We start from the raw sequence: 15,549 nt of genomic DNA on the forward strand, positions 1-15,549 counted from the left end.
TGCCTGGTAATAAGCTGAAAGACGGAAATAAAAGATGAAAAGGAGAGAAGGGCCTGGAGCATGTTTGCTTTAAGTGAACACTTTTCAGCCAATTTTGTTTCACTTGCGAATGAATTCATCATTACTCTGCCTGTGGATCGATCATTCGCAAGAACAGCAGAAGGTTTAAAAATCAGAAAATTGAAACAGATATCAGTGAACGCAAAAGCTTGAACAAGATATTTTTTATTATATACATTTATTAGATCCAGACTCTATTATGTATGTACATTTATTGAGTACACAATTTGTTAGGCACAGATTTATTATATACAGAATTGATCATATACATGTTTATACCGAATTTATTATATAGAGAATTTGTTTAGACATTACAACCCCGGTTCCAAAAAAGTTGGGACAAGTACAAATTGTAAATAAAAACGGAATGCAATGATGTGGAAGTTTCAAAATTCCATATTTTATTCAGAATAGAACATAGATGACGTATCAAATGTTTAAACTGAGAAAATGTGTCATTTAAAGAGAAAAATTAGGTGATTTTTAAATTTCATGACAACAACACATCTCAAAAAAGTTGGGACAAGGCCATGTTTACCACTGTGAGACATCCCCTTTTCTCTTTACAACAGTCTGTAAACGTCTGGGGACTGAGGAGACAAGTTGCTCAAGTTTAGGGAGAGGAATGTTAACCCATTCTTGTCTAATGTAGGATTCTAGTTGCTCAACTGTCTTAGGTCTTTTTTGTCGTATCTTCCGTTTTATGATGCGCCAAATGTTTTCTATGGGTCAAAGATCTGGACTGCAGGCTGGCCAGTTCAGTACCCGGACCCTTCTTCTACGCAGCCATGATGCTGTAATTGATGCAGTATGTGGTTTGGCATTGTCATGTTGGAAAATGCAAGGTCTTCCCTGAAAGAGACGTTGTCTGGATGGGAGCATATGTTGCTCTAGAACCTGGATATACCTTTCAGCATTGATGGTGTCTTTCCAGATGTGTAAGCTGCCCATGCCACATGCACTAATGCAACCCCATACTATCAGAGATGCAGGCTTCTGAACTGAGCGCTGATAACAACTTGGGTCGTCCCTCTCCTCTTTGGTCCGAATGACACGGCGTCCCTGATTTCCATAAAGAGCTTCAAATTTTGATTTGTCTGACCACAGAACAGTTTTCCACTTTGCCACAGTCCATTTTAAGTGAGCCTTGGCCCAGAGAAGATGTCTGCGCTTCTGGATCATGTTTAGATACGGCTTCTTCTTTGAACTATAGAGTTTTAGCTGGCAACAGCGGATGGCACGGTGAATTGTGTTCACAGATAATGTTCTCTGGAAATATTCCTGAGCCCATTTAGTGATTTCCAATACAGAAGCATGCCTGTATGTGATGCAGTGCCGTCTAAGGGCCCGAAGATCATGGGCACCCAGTATGGTTTTCTGGCCTTGACCCTTACGCACAGAGATTCTTCCAGATTCTCTGAATCTTTTGATGATATTATGCACTGTAGATGATGATATGTTCAAACTCTCTGCAATTTTACGCTGTCGAACTCCTTTCTGATATTGCTCCACTATTTGTGGGCGCAGAATTAGGGGGATTGGTGATCCTCTTCCCATCTTTACTTCTGAGAGCCGCTGCCACTCCAAGATGCTCTTTTTATACCCAGTCATGTTAATGACCTATTGCCAATTGACCTAATGAGTTGCAATTTGGTCCTCCAGCTGTTCCTTTTTTGTACCTTTAACTTTTCCAGCCTCTTATTGCCCCTGTCCCAACTTTTTTGAGATGTGTTGCTGTCATGAAATTTCAAATGAGCCAATATTTGGCATGAAATTTCAAAATGTCTCACTTTCGACATTTGATATGTTGTCTATGTTCTATTGTGAATACAATATCAGTTTTTGAGATTTTGTAAATTATTGCATTCCGTTTTTATTTACAATTTGTACTTTGTCCCAACTTTGTTGGAATCGGGGTTGTATATACAGAATTAATGATATGCACGTTTATTATCTACAGCATTTTGTACATTTTTATTTTCACAAAATTTGTACACACATTATATGCAGAATTTTATATAGAAATTTATTGGATACATATTTATACAGAATTTATTATATTTAACAATTATTCATGAATATTAATGAATTACCGAGATGGCGGCACGGTGGTGTAGTGGTTAGCACTGTCACCTCACAGCAAGAAGGTTCTGGGTTTGAGCCCAGCGGCCGATGGGGGCCTTTCTGTGTGGAGTTTACATGTTCTCCCAGTGTCTGTGTGGGTTTCCTCCGGGTGCTCCGGTTTCCCCCACAGTCCAAAGGCATGCAGTTAGGTTAACACATGACAGCCTTGGGCTGAAGTGCCCAAGAGTGGCGGTGTACACATGCGTACGCACGCAACGGCTTTGCTCTCCGGTGATGAACTAAATTTTGTTGTGTATTTGTGCACTGACAATAAAGGCATTTTATTCTTTGAAGCCAAGGTTCTTATTCACTGAGCCTGAGGCAGATAATTGCTTTTGTTTAAATACACAGGTAATTATTTTTAAAAATTATAAAAATAATTGATTTCAAACTTCAAAAGCAGCATGCAAATGTAATAATGGCACGGCGCAGACTTGTCACTTATCCATGCCGACTCTCATAAAATACTTTTGTTTTGAAATCGATTAAATAAATCACAATTCTACCTTACCTTTGAACAGTTTTAGACCAAACTTCGTCGCATCTTTAGTGCTTTTAGGAACAGTATTTTCTTTCATCATTTGTATTTCTTCTTCACTTACGGTGACGAAGCGGTTGGCCGCCGTTTTGCTGAATTGCTCGAGGTGATTATCGAGAAATAGTCCGGATTTCTCAACCAATCAGCACACACTATTTCCTATAATCAGCTGCATATTCATACTCAACACATTTATTTTATTCAGAATGTATTATACACGTTTATTACATATGGAATTTTTTACGCATTTATACAGAACGTATTATATGCACGTTATATACAGAATGTATTATTTACAAAGAAGAACATATAACTTATTGTACATATGATTTGAAGTAACTTTGTAATTCAGGTGAGTGTGCGGTGTGTCTGACCCTCTCCATACTGCCTGCTGAACTTTGTATACTTAGAAACTTGTTCATATTCAGAGTTTATTCGCAGTTTTATTAGCTCTCGAGGTACTGTATCTTATTTTGTGACAAAACCCTATATGATTGAGAACGGCGTGCTTTCTTCGCCGGCTCCACTCTTTAACTCAGTATGGCGTTTTTATTGTGAGTACATCTTAGTGCTGACGTTGCACATTTCCACTCTGTATTTATTTATTTTTCTTTCCCTTTTCCCGAACTGGAGATTTATGATGAGTACATCTGCCCTGGCTCTGACGCGGCACACTCATCACGTGTACTTAGGAATATTAGTTCCAGCGCTCGGTCCAGATTAATTAGCCTTTAGCAGAAGAGAGTTGATTTATGGTCTCTGCTGAGCCCTTTCTTTTCCAGGTATTTATCTTCAGAAAGCATCATCGCTCATCTGGAGTTATCGAACCTTCCTTCTTTCCAGCATGTTCTGCTATTTTTTGATCCTGAATAGAAATGGCAAGCTTGCTTTTTTTTTTTTTTTTTTTAAACTTCTGCACTGCAGTGGAGATAAGAAACATTCATCGCTTTTGATTGAAATTCTCACGATTCACAGCTTCACATAACAGAAACCTGTTTTTACATATTTGAAATATTGAATTTTATCTACACAAGTGAAGTGATTTCATAGCGTGCAAGTCAAGTCACGTGTACTCTTCTTAAGGTCCGTTTCAGTACTTTACCAGCCCAAGTGAAGTTTAGCAGACAAGTGGTCAGATAGACCGATTATCTATCTATCTATCTATCTATCTATCTATCTATCTATCTATCTATCTATCTATCTATCTATCTATCTATCTATCTATCTATCTATCTATCTATCTATCTATCTATCTATCTATCTATCTATCTATCTATCCTCTCTCTCTTTTTGATTTTATATCCAATATGATGACAGCATTCTTGCTGGACCCAAGTGACTGCCAAGTTAACTGAAACATCGGAGGTGGCATGATTTTAAAGAAGGGGTTTGCAAACTTTTTTTTTTTTCTTTTGAGGGATGGCCTCACTTTCGTTTATAAATGCCTTGAGACCTCAAGAATGGCACAGGAATAGTTTTAAGCATTAACAATAAATCTAATAGAAATTTTTACGATTAAAGTGATTTTATATAGGTAGTGGTCTGAGTGAATGACCTTGACGTCCGTAACGTCACAACAGGAAGTCTATCGGCCTCATCGCCATTTCCTCTATACTAAAACACAGAGCTGACTGCAACTCCGATCCTCCATTTTGAGCTAATTTATCACCATGCCACATAGGTGTGTTGCTGGCCGGTACAGCGACATGATAGAAGCTGGATTTACGTTGCATTCATGGCCTGAGAATGTTCAAACTGCAAAGATTCGGACGTGTTTTGCAAGAAGTTCACGGGCACATTGGGCGCCTACGAAGTGGTCTCTCCTCTGCTCTGCACATTTTACTGAAGACTCGTACAAAACCTCTGATCTGTTGAGGAGTGGCTATAAGCCCGTATTGAAAGAGGGTGCAATACCAACAATTAAAGGAAAAGAAAACTACAAGAAAAGGAAAGGGTTGGTTTTTTTTTTGTTAAAGGAAAGTGAGTTCAGTTGCACCAGTCCTCCCGGAGTGAGCCGAGGGTTGTTGCTAAAACCCGGGACAGAATGGGACGGGACATATCGCTCAGGCAGTGACCTCAACGCAGTTGTTGTTAAACCCGGTGACATCCCCTTCCATCCCGGGTTTAAGTAACTGCCTGAGCCGAGCAGTAATGGTGGAATACACAGTATGAAGAAAAGTAAATGAGTGGAGCAGCTGTCTTATTTCTAAACTGGATATTGCTGCCATCTCACCCTTGTGTGGAAGAAGTGAATGAATGGAGAACTGAATGAACAACTGATTCAGATTGTGGCATCGGCCTTCAAGAAGCGAGAACACAGACGGGTAAGACGCGACTCTCATTTGGTTAAAAAAACAACACGTTGTTTACCTGCATTTAGATTAATACATGTAACTTGCATTGTGTTTTTAAGTTACCAGTATAAGATTATTTAATTTGCTTCAGAATGTGATTGTCTCAGTTCATCTGATTATTTAATTAGCCTTTTACGGTTTATCAGTGAAAATGCCTGCATGTACATGTATGTTGCATAAGTTATAACACCTATCCTGTTTTAATGAGAGTCAACCCACAATCAGTGAAGTCAAATCAGTCTTAGTTGAGCAAGTCGGTAACGGTATTTCTTACTTTCACCATAAATTTTTATTTATGTGACTTTGGTCTATAGCTGTAAAAGGCCTCGGCCTTAAAACCGGTTCCTGCTGTGACGTCATGCACTCATGCATGGCTAGCTCATTGGAGCAGCTCGAATTCCAACTTTGCGGTCGATTTTAACTCTCAAAAATGTATATTTTTTTAATTCCCATTTATGCAGCATACAAGAGTCAAGGATGGAGATACTATCCACTCAGAAATTTATTTAAAAATAAAGGCTCTGCGTATCTCCTTTAAGGTTATTTTAGCATGGAATTATTCAAAAGAGGTATTAGGACTCACTTTAGCCTTTACTTCAACACAAAACTTGATTTACAATTGAACAGAGTCAAGAAGAGTTTTGTAAATAACCAGTAGTGTAGGAATTTGAGTTTCCTGTTAATTTACAAACCGAACACAGAATGACCGCGTTTTTCATCATCCAGTAGTTAGAACAGGGGTGTTTTCTATTCTAGCTATTGAAAAGACCAGGGGCTAAGTCAAGTTTTCCTGGGGCTTGTATTTTTTAAGGGAGATTAGCATCGATAGGTTGGGGAGCTTATATCTAACTTTACAAGAAATGTTATCACCCACACACATTCAAAGGTCATGACGTCTTTACCGCTGGTTTTTGCCCTGCTCTTTTTAAAGTGATGTTCACTTCAGTTTCTCTCTCATTATTATCAACACCCAAAATGTCTCAGCAAACTGAGGCATGTGTCAGTAGACTTAAATATCACTAGTAAAATTAATCATCACTTTTTCATAAAAATATCAAATTTCTCACTCGCATATCTCTCCTTTAGGACCACAAAGACACATTCTAAGCTACACTATTATATTACAACATTCAAAATCCCAGATGACATCCAAGTCAGTTGATTTTTGTATTAGTCTCTCACTTTTTTTTGAGGGCGAAAACACCTGGGACTATAGCCCGAGCGATGGGGCTGAATGACGTCACTGTCTTAGCCACAGGAACTCAACATGCCATGCCGCCTGAAACATGGCTCCCTTCAGTCGCTTGTCGGTTGACTGCACGTTTACTTTGGCAGTTTGTATTGACCCCTGTTTTACTTACATTGATGTGCTCGAGGATGGTCGGGGCTCTGAGTGTGCCTCCCCCGTGGCTGTTTCAGGCCTTAAATCATCTTCAGTGCTTAAAGACGCCCAGCCAAAAAACTTCCTCAGCTTAGACTGCACCATTGTTTGGTTCACGCAGAGATCATTACACCACCACACCAGGCCGATTAAGACGCACTGTGATTGGTCAAGTTTGGCACTCATTTGGTCATTATGCGTAGTTGATTTTTATCATTCACAAGCACATGCTCATTGTTTACACTCTGGCTTCCTGCCGTCTCTTCACTGGGGTTGGATTTCGGCAAACGGAGGGATTTGTATAGGGATGTCTAGAAAAGACGACATGATAAAGATGACAAATATGTTTGTCACTGTGACGACTGCTAGTAATTTTCTGTTCGTCACTGATGGATTGTTTGTCAATGACTAGCACCACCGGGAACCCTGCTCGACTGAAAATGTCCATTTCTACTGTTAGGGCAATAATACAAACATGGACACCAACTGGAACTGTTACAAACTTGCCTGGAAGAGGACCCAAGTTTATTTTATCCCACTTCCAGTTAGGATGATGGTAAGAGGATCACTGTTGGTGAATTACAAGATAAAGTAAAATCTTGGGGTTTCCAAGTCTCCAAAACCACCATCAGATGCCACCTCCATGTCAACAGATTATTTGTAGGTGTTCCAGAAAAAGCCTTTTCTGTCAGTTAACCATAAACATAAGCACCTGAAGTTTGTGAAATGCTACTACACCTTTACCTGGAACCATGTTGTACGGTCTGATGTAACCAAAATGGAGCTTTTTGGCAATAAATACTCAAGGTAGGTTTGGCGTTTAAAAAAAAAAAAAGCAGGATGGCTATAATGAAAAGAACCCAATCCCAACTGTAAAACATGATGGAAGTTCAGTGATGTTTTGGGCCGTTTTTCCTCCAAAGGCCCTCGAAACCTTGTTAGGGTGCATGGCATCATGGAGTCCGTGAAATACCAGAACATTTTAAATCAAAATCTGGCTGCCTTAACTTTGTTCTGAGGGGGCCTAGGACCTTGGATGATCTGAAGAGACTGTGTAAAGAGGAATGGTTTCAGATGCCCTGCTCTGTATCCCCAAACTTATAAAATGTTATAGGAGACTCAGTGCTGTTTTATGACAAAGGGAGATTGTACAAAGTATTAACTGTAGGGGTGCCAATAATTGTGGCATGTGTTTTTGTTGAAAATAATTATTTGTTGAATTTTTCTCTGAATAAATTAATTTCAATTAAAGGTTGACTTTTTCTCTTTTTTCAGCATGAGATGAAGCTCCGTCACAAAAAAGGTGGATTTTTTTTTTTTCTTCCTTAATCCTTTTTACTATTTTTATTTTTTTTAAAGGGTGTCAAGACACCACTTGTATTTTTAACGTGAGCTACATCCAGGACATTGAGTAACATATTTCTCAGTATGTCACTAGCGAGGAAATCAGTTAATTGTTTTGATAAATTTGCATCCTTTTTTGTGAAGGTGTCTATATAACAAAAAGAAAATCACATGTTTGCTTGAAGATATGAAGTTTATCTTCTCATGTTGGAAAAACTCATATTTTTCATACAAGATACATCACAGATCTGAGTGACGTGTTTAAATTATATTGGCGAACGTTGAGTGGTTGATCAGATGTATTCCATTCAGCTAGCATGATATTGAACGAGTTGAAGACGAGTATGGAATATATCTGGTATACCACAAAAAACAGCCAGCCAATATTATTATTATTATTATTATTATTGTAATACATTCTTCATATCGGCATTCTCGAAGGCCAACATGAGCTTACTCGCGACTCAGTGCTGTTAGTGCGACAGTGCAGTTACCTTCCAGCCGGTGTAGTGTTAGTGAAGGCCAACACTAGCATAGTCAAGCTGATTATTATTATTATTATTATTATTATTATTATTATTATTATTATTTTCCCTGTGTAATTTACTTGGTTACTTTTAAAATCAACATCGACAGCTACACAACGGAGCTACCTGGCAGCCAAAATTCTCTCAAAATCTTCCGCTTTGAACAATGGAAACCTCGCGGCTGTTTATTTACAAATTGTCACAGTCACTCACTAGTGTGGAAGTTTTACATCTCCGACGTGTCTCTTTTCCAGTTTTTCAATGTCCGTTGGTATGTTTTTCTCTTGTAAATGTGTGTAAAGAATATCTAATGAAGTTTTGGTCGTCTTTCGGGTGTTCAGCACGTATTCGCTTTTCAATTTATTTATTTAGTGCTTAATTATAGCATAATTAATCCTAGCAGTAGCACTGGATTAGCCTGGTCTTCTCCCTTTCCCTGCGGACAAAGAAATGCTTCTGCGCATGCGCAGCAGTAAAGTTTTGTCATTGGATATTCGTATGAGCTTTGTGTTGACATGTTGTCTTGACAACGTGCAATATTGCACGCTCATTCTCTGTTGGGGAGAGTGGCGTAATACATGTAGGATAAGCGATATGATATTGCATGCTATCAAACCAAATGAATGAAACCTGCTTGAAGGGAATAGAATACATGTTTTTATTAAATGGAAAAAGTGGCCCATATGTAATAATTCCCAATCTTTCACTCCGATGACGTCACTCCCAGTGTTTTCCTGCTGACTAGAAGCATGTTGTCAAAATGGTGAACCGGTTCAAAATTAAAATTCTTTTGATTTAACTTGCGTATTTTTTGTGGGTGTGTCCATATAATACAAAGAACATGACATGGTGGCACGAAGATATGAGGTTTGTGTTGAAAAAATTTATCGCTTGTTTGCTTTGCTCACTCATGAAATATACATTCACCACTTGAAGGTTAACTTCATATCTTTGCTCAACTGTGTAATATCTTCTGTATATAAAATATGATCTCAGAAAAGCATATTGTGACATTTATGTTGGTATTACACGATGCTGTTACTGTTACACTGCAGAAATAATACTGTTACATTGTAGAAATAAAACACTGTTACAAGTCAAGTACAGTGTGGGAAAATACACTGTTACTGTTCCATTGTAGAAATAAAACATTGTTACTCGGTAGAAATAATACTACAATACCATTGTAGAAATAAAATACTGACACTGTAGAAATAATACTGTTACATTGTAGAAATAATACACTGTTACAAGTTGAGTACAGTGTGGAAAAATACACTTACACTGTAGAAATAATACACTTTTACTGTTGCATTTAGAAATAATACACTGTTACAAGTTGAGTACACTGTAGAAATGATTCACTGTTACTGTTACACTGTAGAAATAATACGCTGTTACAAGTCGAGTACATTGTAGAAATAATACACTGTTATAAGTTGAGTACAGTGTGGAAATAATACACTGTTACTGTTACACTGTAGACATATGCTGTTACTGTTACATTTAGAAGTAATACACTGTTACAAGTTGAGTACACTGTAGAAATAATACACTGTTACTGTTACACTAGAAATAATACGCTGTTACAAGTCGAGTACATTGTAGAAATAATACACTGTTATAAGTTGAGTACAGTGTGGAAATAATAGTTACTGTTACACTGTAGAAATAATACGCTGTTACTGTTACATTTAGAAATAATACACTGTTACAAGTCGAGTACACTAGAAGTAATACACTGTTACTGTTACATTTAGAAATAATTTACTGTTACATTTAGAAATAATACACTGTTACAAGTCGAGTACACTAGAAATAATACACTTACTGTTACACTGTAGAAATAATACGCTGTTACTGTTACATTTAGAAATAATACACTGTTACAAGTCAAGTACACTAGAAGTAATACACTGTTACTGTTACACTGTAGAAATAATACACTGTTACTGTTACATTTAGAAATAATACACAGTTACAAGTCGAGTACACTAGAAATAATACACTGTTACTGTTACACTAGAAATAATACACTGTTACTGTAGAAATAATACGCTGTTACTGTTACATTGTAGAAATAATACACTGTTACATTGTAGAAATAGTGTATTTTTTCCTTTCTTTTTAAAATAAATTTTCCTTTTTAGCAAGAAATCAGCCAAAGTGGTGGTGATGGGTTTTCCCAGACCGCCACCCATATGTAATTATACTTAATAATTAATATGCAATACTTACATATTCTGATTTTGTTTTGTGAACTTGAAGTGATGCTTTAGTTTCAGCTTTGCTGGCTCCTTAGATTGCCGTGTCCTTCTAATGGTCTGGCAATTCAATCTTCGTTTCATTCTTTATATTAGATACACAGGGACTGAACATGTGCAAGTTCATTTCTTTTTACTTCTGAATTTCATTCGCTGCCTTTCTAGCAAGTGATTACAAGCCTGTCTAAGCACTGAAATTACATCAGGCTCCAGAAAGTGCTAATGTGAAACACGGGCTTTTGCAACAGACGCGCGCGTGTGTGTGTGTGTGAGAGAGAGAGAGAGATGATGTATTATTAAGTTCTGAAGCCCATGTGAACAAGGATGCTTTAGTGATTAATGCTGCAGGATTTTTACCCGGAATGGAGAATATTAAAGTCACAGAACCCTAAAACAATCATTTTTTAAAGGTTGCGTCTTGTAACACGGCATGAAATATTCATGACTTTGAGCAATAATTGATTGCCTTTGGAGATCGCGCAAACTTCTTAAATGGTAAAATGTGCAGGAAAAGTTTTTCAGCATTTGACTGATTACATGGTGGCTATGATTATATACTGCACAGCTTCACAACACGGTGGAACGGAGAACTCCAAAAGATTAAGCTCATCGAGCAGCTGCTTCTTCTCGAATCTTCCCTCCGTTATCTCAAAACTACTTTTTCTCTTACTGTCACTGTTATTCACTCATTCATTCACCAAGTTACTCATTCTCACGGTCATTCAGTCACTCACTCACTCACTCACTCACTCACTCACTCACTCACTCATTCAGCTTATAACACCTTCACCCAGTTATTCACTCACTCACTGAGTCACTCAGTCACTCGCCAGTTACTCACTCAGCTCATAACACTTTTTATTCACTCACCAACTCACTCAGTTACTCACTCACCCCCTCACTTACTCACTCAGCTCATAACACCTTTATTCACTCACTCGCAATTATGCTCACTCACCCAGTTACTCACTCACACTTTGACTTGCCCACTGAGTCATTTCCTCACCCAGTTACTCACTCACTCACTCACTCACTCACTCACTCACTCACTCACTCACTCACTCACACAGCTCAAAACACCTTCACTCACTTACCCAGTCAATTACTCAGCTCATAACACCTTCATTCATTCACTCACTTACTGAGTCACTCACCCAGTTATTCTCACTCACTCACTCACTCACTCACTCACTCACTCACTCACTCACTCACCCAGTTATTCACTCACACTCTCACTCACTCAGCTCATAACACCTTTGTGCACTCACTCGCCAACTCGCTCACCCTCACTGACTCACCCCCTCACTGACTCAGCTCAAAACACCTTCCGTCAGTGACTCACTGAGTCACTTACTCACCCAGTTATTCACTCACTCACACTCCCTCTCATTCACCCAGTCACTCACTCGCCCACTGAGTCACTTACTCACCCAGTTACTCACTCACTCACTCACACTCCCTCTCATTCACCCACTCACTCACGCACTCTTACACTCCCTCTCATTCACCCAGTCACTCCTCACCCACTGAGTCACTCACTCACTCACACTCCCTCTCATTCACCCACTCACTCACGCACACTCTTACACTCCCTGTCATTCACCCAGCCACTCCTCACCCACTGAGTCACTCATTCACTCACTCATTCACCCACTCAGTCACGCACTCTTACACTCCCTCTCATTCACCCAGTCACTCCTCACCCACTGAGTCTCACTCACTCACTCACTCACTCACTCACTCACTCACACTCCCTCTCATTCACCCACTCAGTCACGCACTCTTACACTCCCTGTCATTCACCCAGCCACTCCTCACCCACTGAGTCACTCATTCACTCACTCACACTCCCTCTCATTCACCCACTCAGTCACGCACTCTTACACTCCCTCTCATTCACCCAGTCACTCCTCACCCACTGAGTCACTCACTCACACTCCCTCTCATTCACCCACTCAGTCACGCACTCTTACACTCCCCCTCATTCACCCAGTCACTCCTCACCCACTGAGTCACTCACTCACTCACACTCCCTCTCATTCACCCACTCAGTCACGCACTCTTACACTCCCTCTCATTCACCCAGTCACTCCTCACCCACTGAGTCACTCACTCACTCACACTCCCTCTCATTCACCCACTCAGTCACGCACTCTTACACTCCCTCTCATTCACCCAGTCACTCCTCACCCACTGAGTCACTCACTCACTCACTCACTCACTCACTCACACTCCCTCTCATTCACCCACTCAGTCACGCACTCTTACACTCCCTCTCATTCACCCAGTCACTCCTCACCCACTGAGTCACTCACTCACTCACACTCCCTCTCATTCACCCACTCAGTCACGCACTCTTACACTCCCTCTCATTCACCCAGTCACTCCTCACCCACGGAGTCACTCACTCACTCACACTCCCTCTCATTCACCCAGTCACTCCTCACCCACTGAGTCACTCACTCACTCACACTCCCTCTCATTCACCCACTCACTCACGCACACGCTTACACTCCCTGTCATTCACCCAGTCACTCCTCACCCACTGAGTCACTCATTCACTCACTCACACTCCCTCTCATTCACCCACTCACTCCCTTTCATTCACCCACTCAGTTACGCACTCTTACACTCCCTCTCATTCACCCAGTCACTCCTCACCCACTGAGTCACTCATTCACTCACACTCCCTGTCATTCACCCACTCACTCATGCACACTCTTACACTCCCTTTCATTCACCCAGTCACTCCTCACCCACTGAGTCACACACACACTCTCACACTCCCTCTCACTCACCCAGTCACTCACTCAGTCACTTACCCAGTTACTCACTCACACTCCCACTCACTCACTCACTCACTCACTCACTCACTCACTCACTCACCTAGTTGCTCTCTGACACACCCAGTCACTCACTTAGCTCATAACACCTTCTTTCACTCACTGACTCGCTCTCACTCACTCGGTTACTCACCCCCTCACTTACTCAGCTCATAATACCTTCACTCACTCCCTCACTCAGCTCAGCTCATAATTCACTCACTCTCCCTGTCAGTTACTCACCCAATTTCTCACACACTTAGTCACTCACTCTCTCTCGCTCAGTCGTTCACTCGGTGCCTAACACCTTCATTTACTTTCCTTCTCTTTGTTTTCTCCTTTTCCTCTTCTCCACCACATTCTTCTGTTACTCTCTTGGAGCATTGTGACACCATGTGCTTTGTATTATTTGTTTTGGTCCTGTCTCTTTCCCTTGCACTGATGTTGACTGATGACCCTAATGTGTTCACCTGCCCTGTGTCTCACTTTGATAGATTATTTCCACCATGTTGTTATTATCTTTTGTTTTGCTTAGTCCAAGCTTTACTTTTCTGTGGTCTGTGTTCTTTGTTTCTCATAGTACCATCTGATTTGATCCTCATCTGTTTGTGTAGTTTGGTTGTCGATTATCCTTGTGTCTGGGTTTTAATCCTAGCTGTGGATGATAATTCTTAGAACTTAATAAAACGTGCTGAGCTGATGCATTTGCACATTTCCATGTGCTCTCACTCACTCGTAATGTTGTTGTTGTTGTTCATCTTTGTCTTTGACTCCATCTTCACTCCTACTCTCTCCCTCTCTCTGAATAGCAGGAGTCACCATATGGTGGAGAAAACTTTTGAAAATGAATAATACTGCACTCTAACAACCACATGTTCGCATTAATAATCCATTACTCCATTATCCTGGCAGCATGATTTATTTTACCTCCTCCTGTTTTAGGTCTTGAGAAAGGCGAGTGACTTGGTACAAAACATTTTAAAGTCTGTTGGTAAATCACATTTAACTAAAGGTGCTGGTGATGAATGTTCGTCAGTTAATGTCTGTTGGTGCCTATCTAACTGTAACAGAGATATCTGACTCGAGCTAACTAACTCTAGCTTAAACAGTGGACATGGATGGATACTTTTGATGCGTGTTGTTATAAATCAATCTTTGCTTCTTATCTATTATCTTCTATCCTACGGTTAACGATCATGAGCTGTCCAACTGAATGTCACAGCTGTGTAACAGTACATTCATTAGTTTCTGCTCTCTCAGCTCTGATTGGCCCGTCACCCTGTAGTTGGACTTCTTTCATGCCTAACCTCAGCACATGATGCATTTTTTCCATCTGAATTGATTGTTTTATTTTTCTTACACTTTGAACACTGATGCACTGTCAACTTCTGAGCAAACATCAGGATTTGAAGGGCATAACACAGACAGTTACTTTCTAATGGAAGTGAATGTTCATATGAATGGCATTTTAATAATTCTCACTGCTTTTTGGACTTTTAATTACCTTTTAAGTGATTGGATGTTAATTGAGAATTTCTGCTTCACAGTGCCACAAACCTTAAAATCACTTTTAACTAGGCATGTGATGATTCACCTAATTCATGATTTGATTCAATTCATGATACGTTTGAAAAAAAAAATGGGGAAGCCTTGGCCTAATGTTACAGAAGCAGCTTTGGGACCAAAAGGTCACCGGTTTGATTCCCTGGACTAGCAGGAATGGCTGAAGTGCCCTTGAGCAAGGCACCGAACCCCCAACTGCTCCCCAGGCTGCTCTGGGCATGTTGTATGTCGCTCTGGATAAGAGCGTCTGCTAAATGCCTGTAATGTAAAATGAACATTTTATTGCCAAAAAATGCACCATTTTATTTTCCTTTTCTTTGTCAACTTAAATATTCTTTTGTTAAATAAAGACCTTTTTTCATTTTCTTAACAACCAACAATAATTATTTACCCACATTTTGTAAACATTGGAGTAAAATATGATCACCTATTAACTTCCTTTTATTAAAAATGAAAAAGTTAAAAACAAATAGGCTATTGTTTAATAAACTAATGGACATTAGTACCTCCTCCATGTGTTTCTCTTTTCTTTAGCGTTCAGTAGTCTGTAAAAAGAGAGCTCTGATTTCTTG

The 15,549-nt window shown here is 39.7% G+C and overlaps 1 protein-coding gene across 2 annotated transcripts in view; it reads left to right on the forward strand.

Annotated features, from left to right (window-relative positions):
* nbas (NBAS subunit of NRZ tethering complex) overlaps positions 1-15,549 on the forward strand; it is a 547,303-nt gene that overhangs the window by 28,064 nt on the left and 503,690 nt on the right. The window lies entirely within an intron of this gene.

Source organism: Neoarius graeffei, chromosome 2 (genome assembly GCF_027579695.1).
Source record: "Neoarius graeffei isolate fNeoGra1 chromosome 2, fNeoGra1.pri, whole genome shotgun sequence".
NCBI lineage: Eukaryota > Metazoa > Chordata > Actinopteri > Siluriformes > Ariidae > Neoarius > Neoarius graeffei.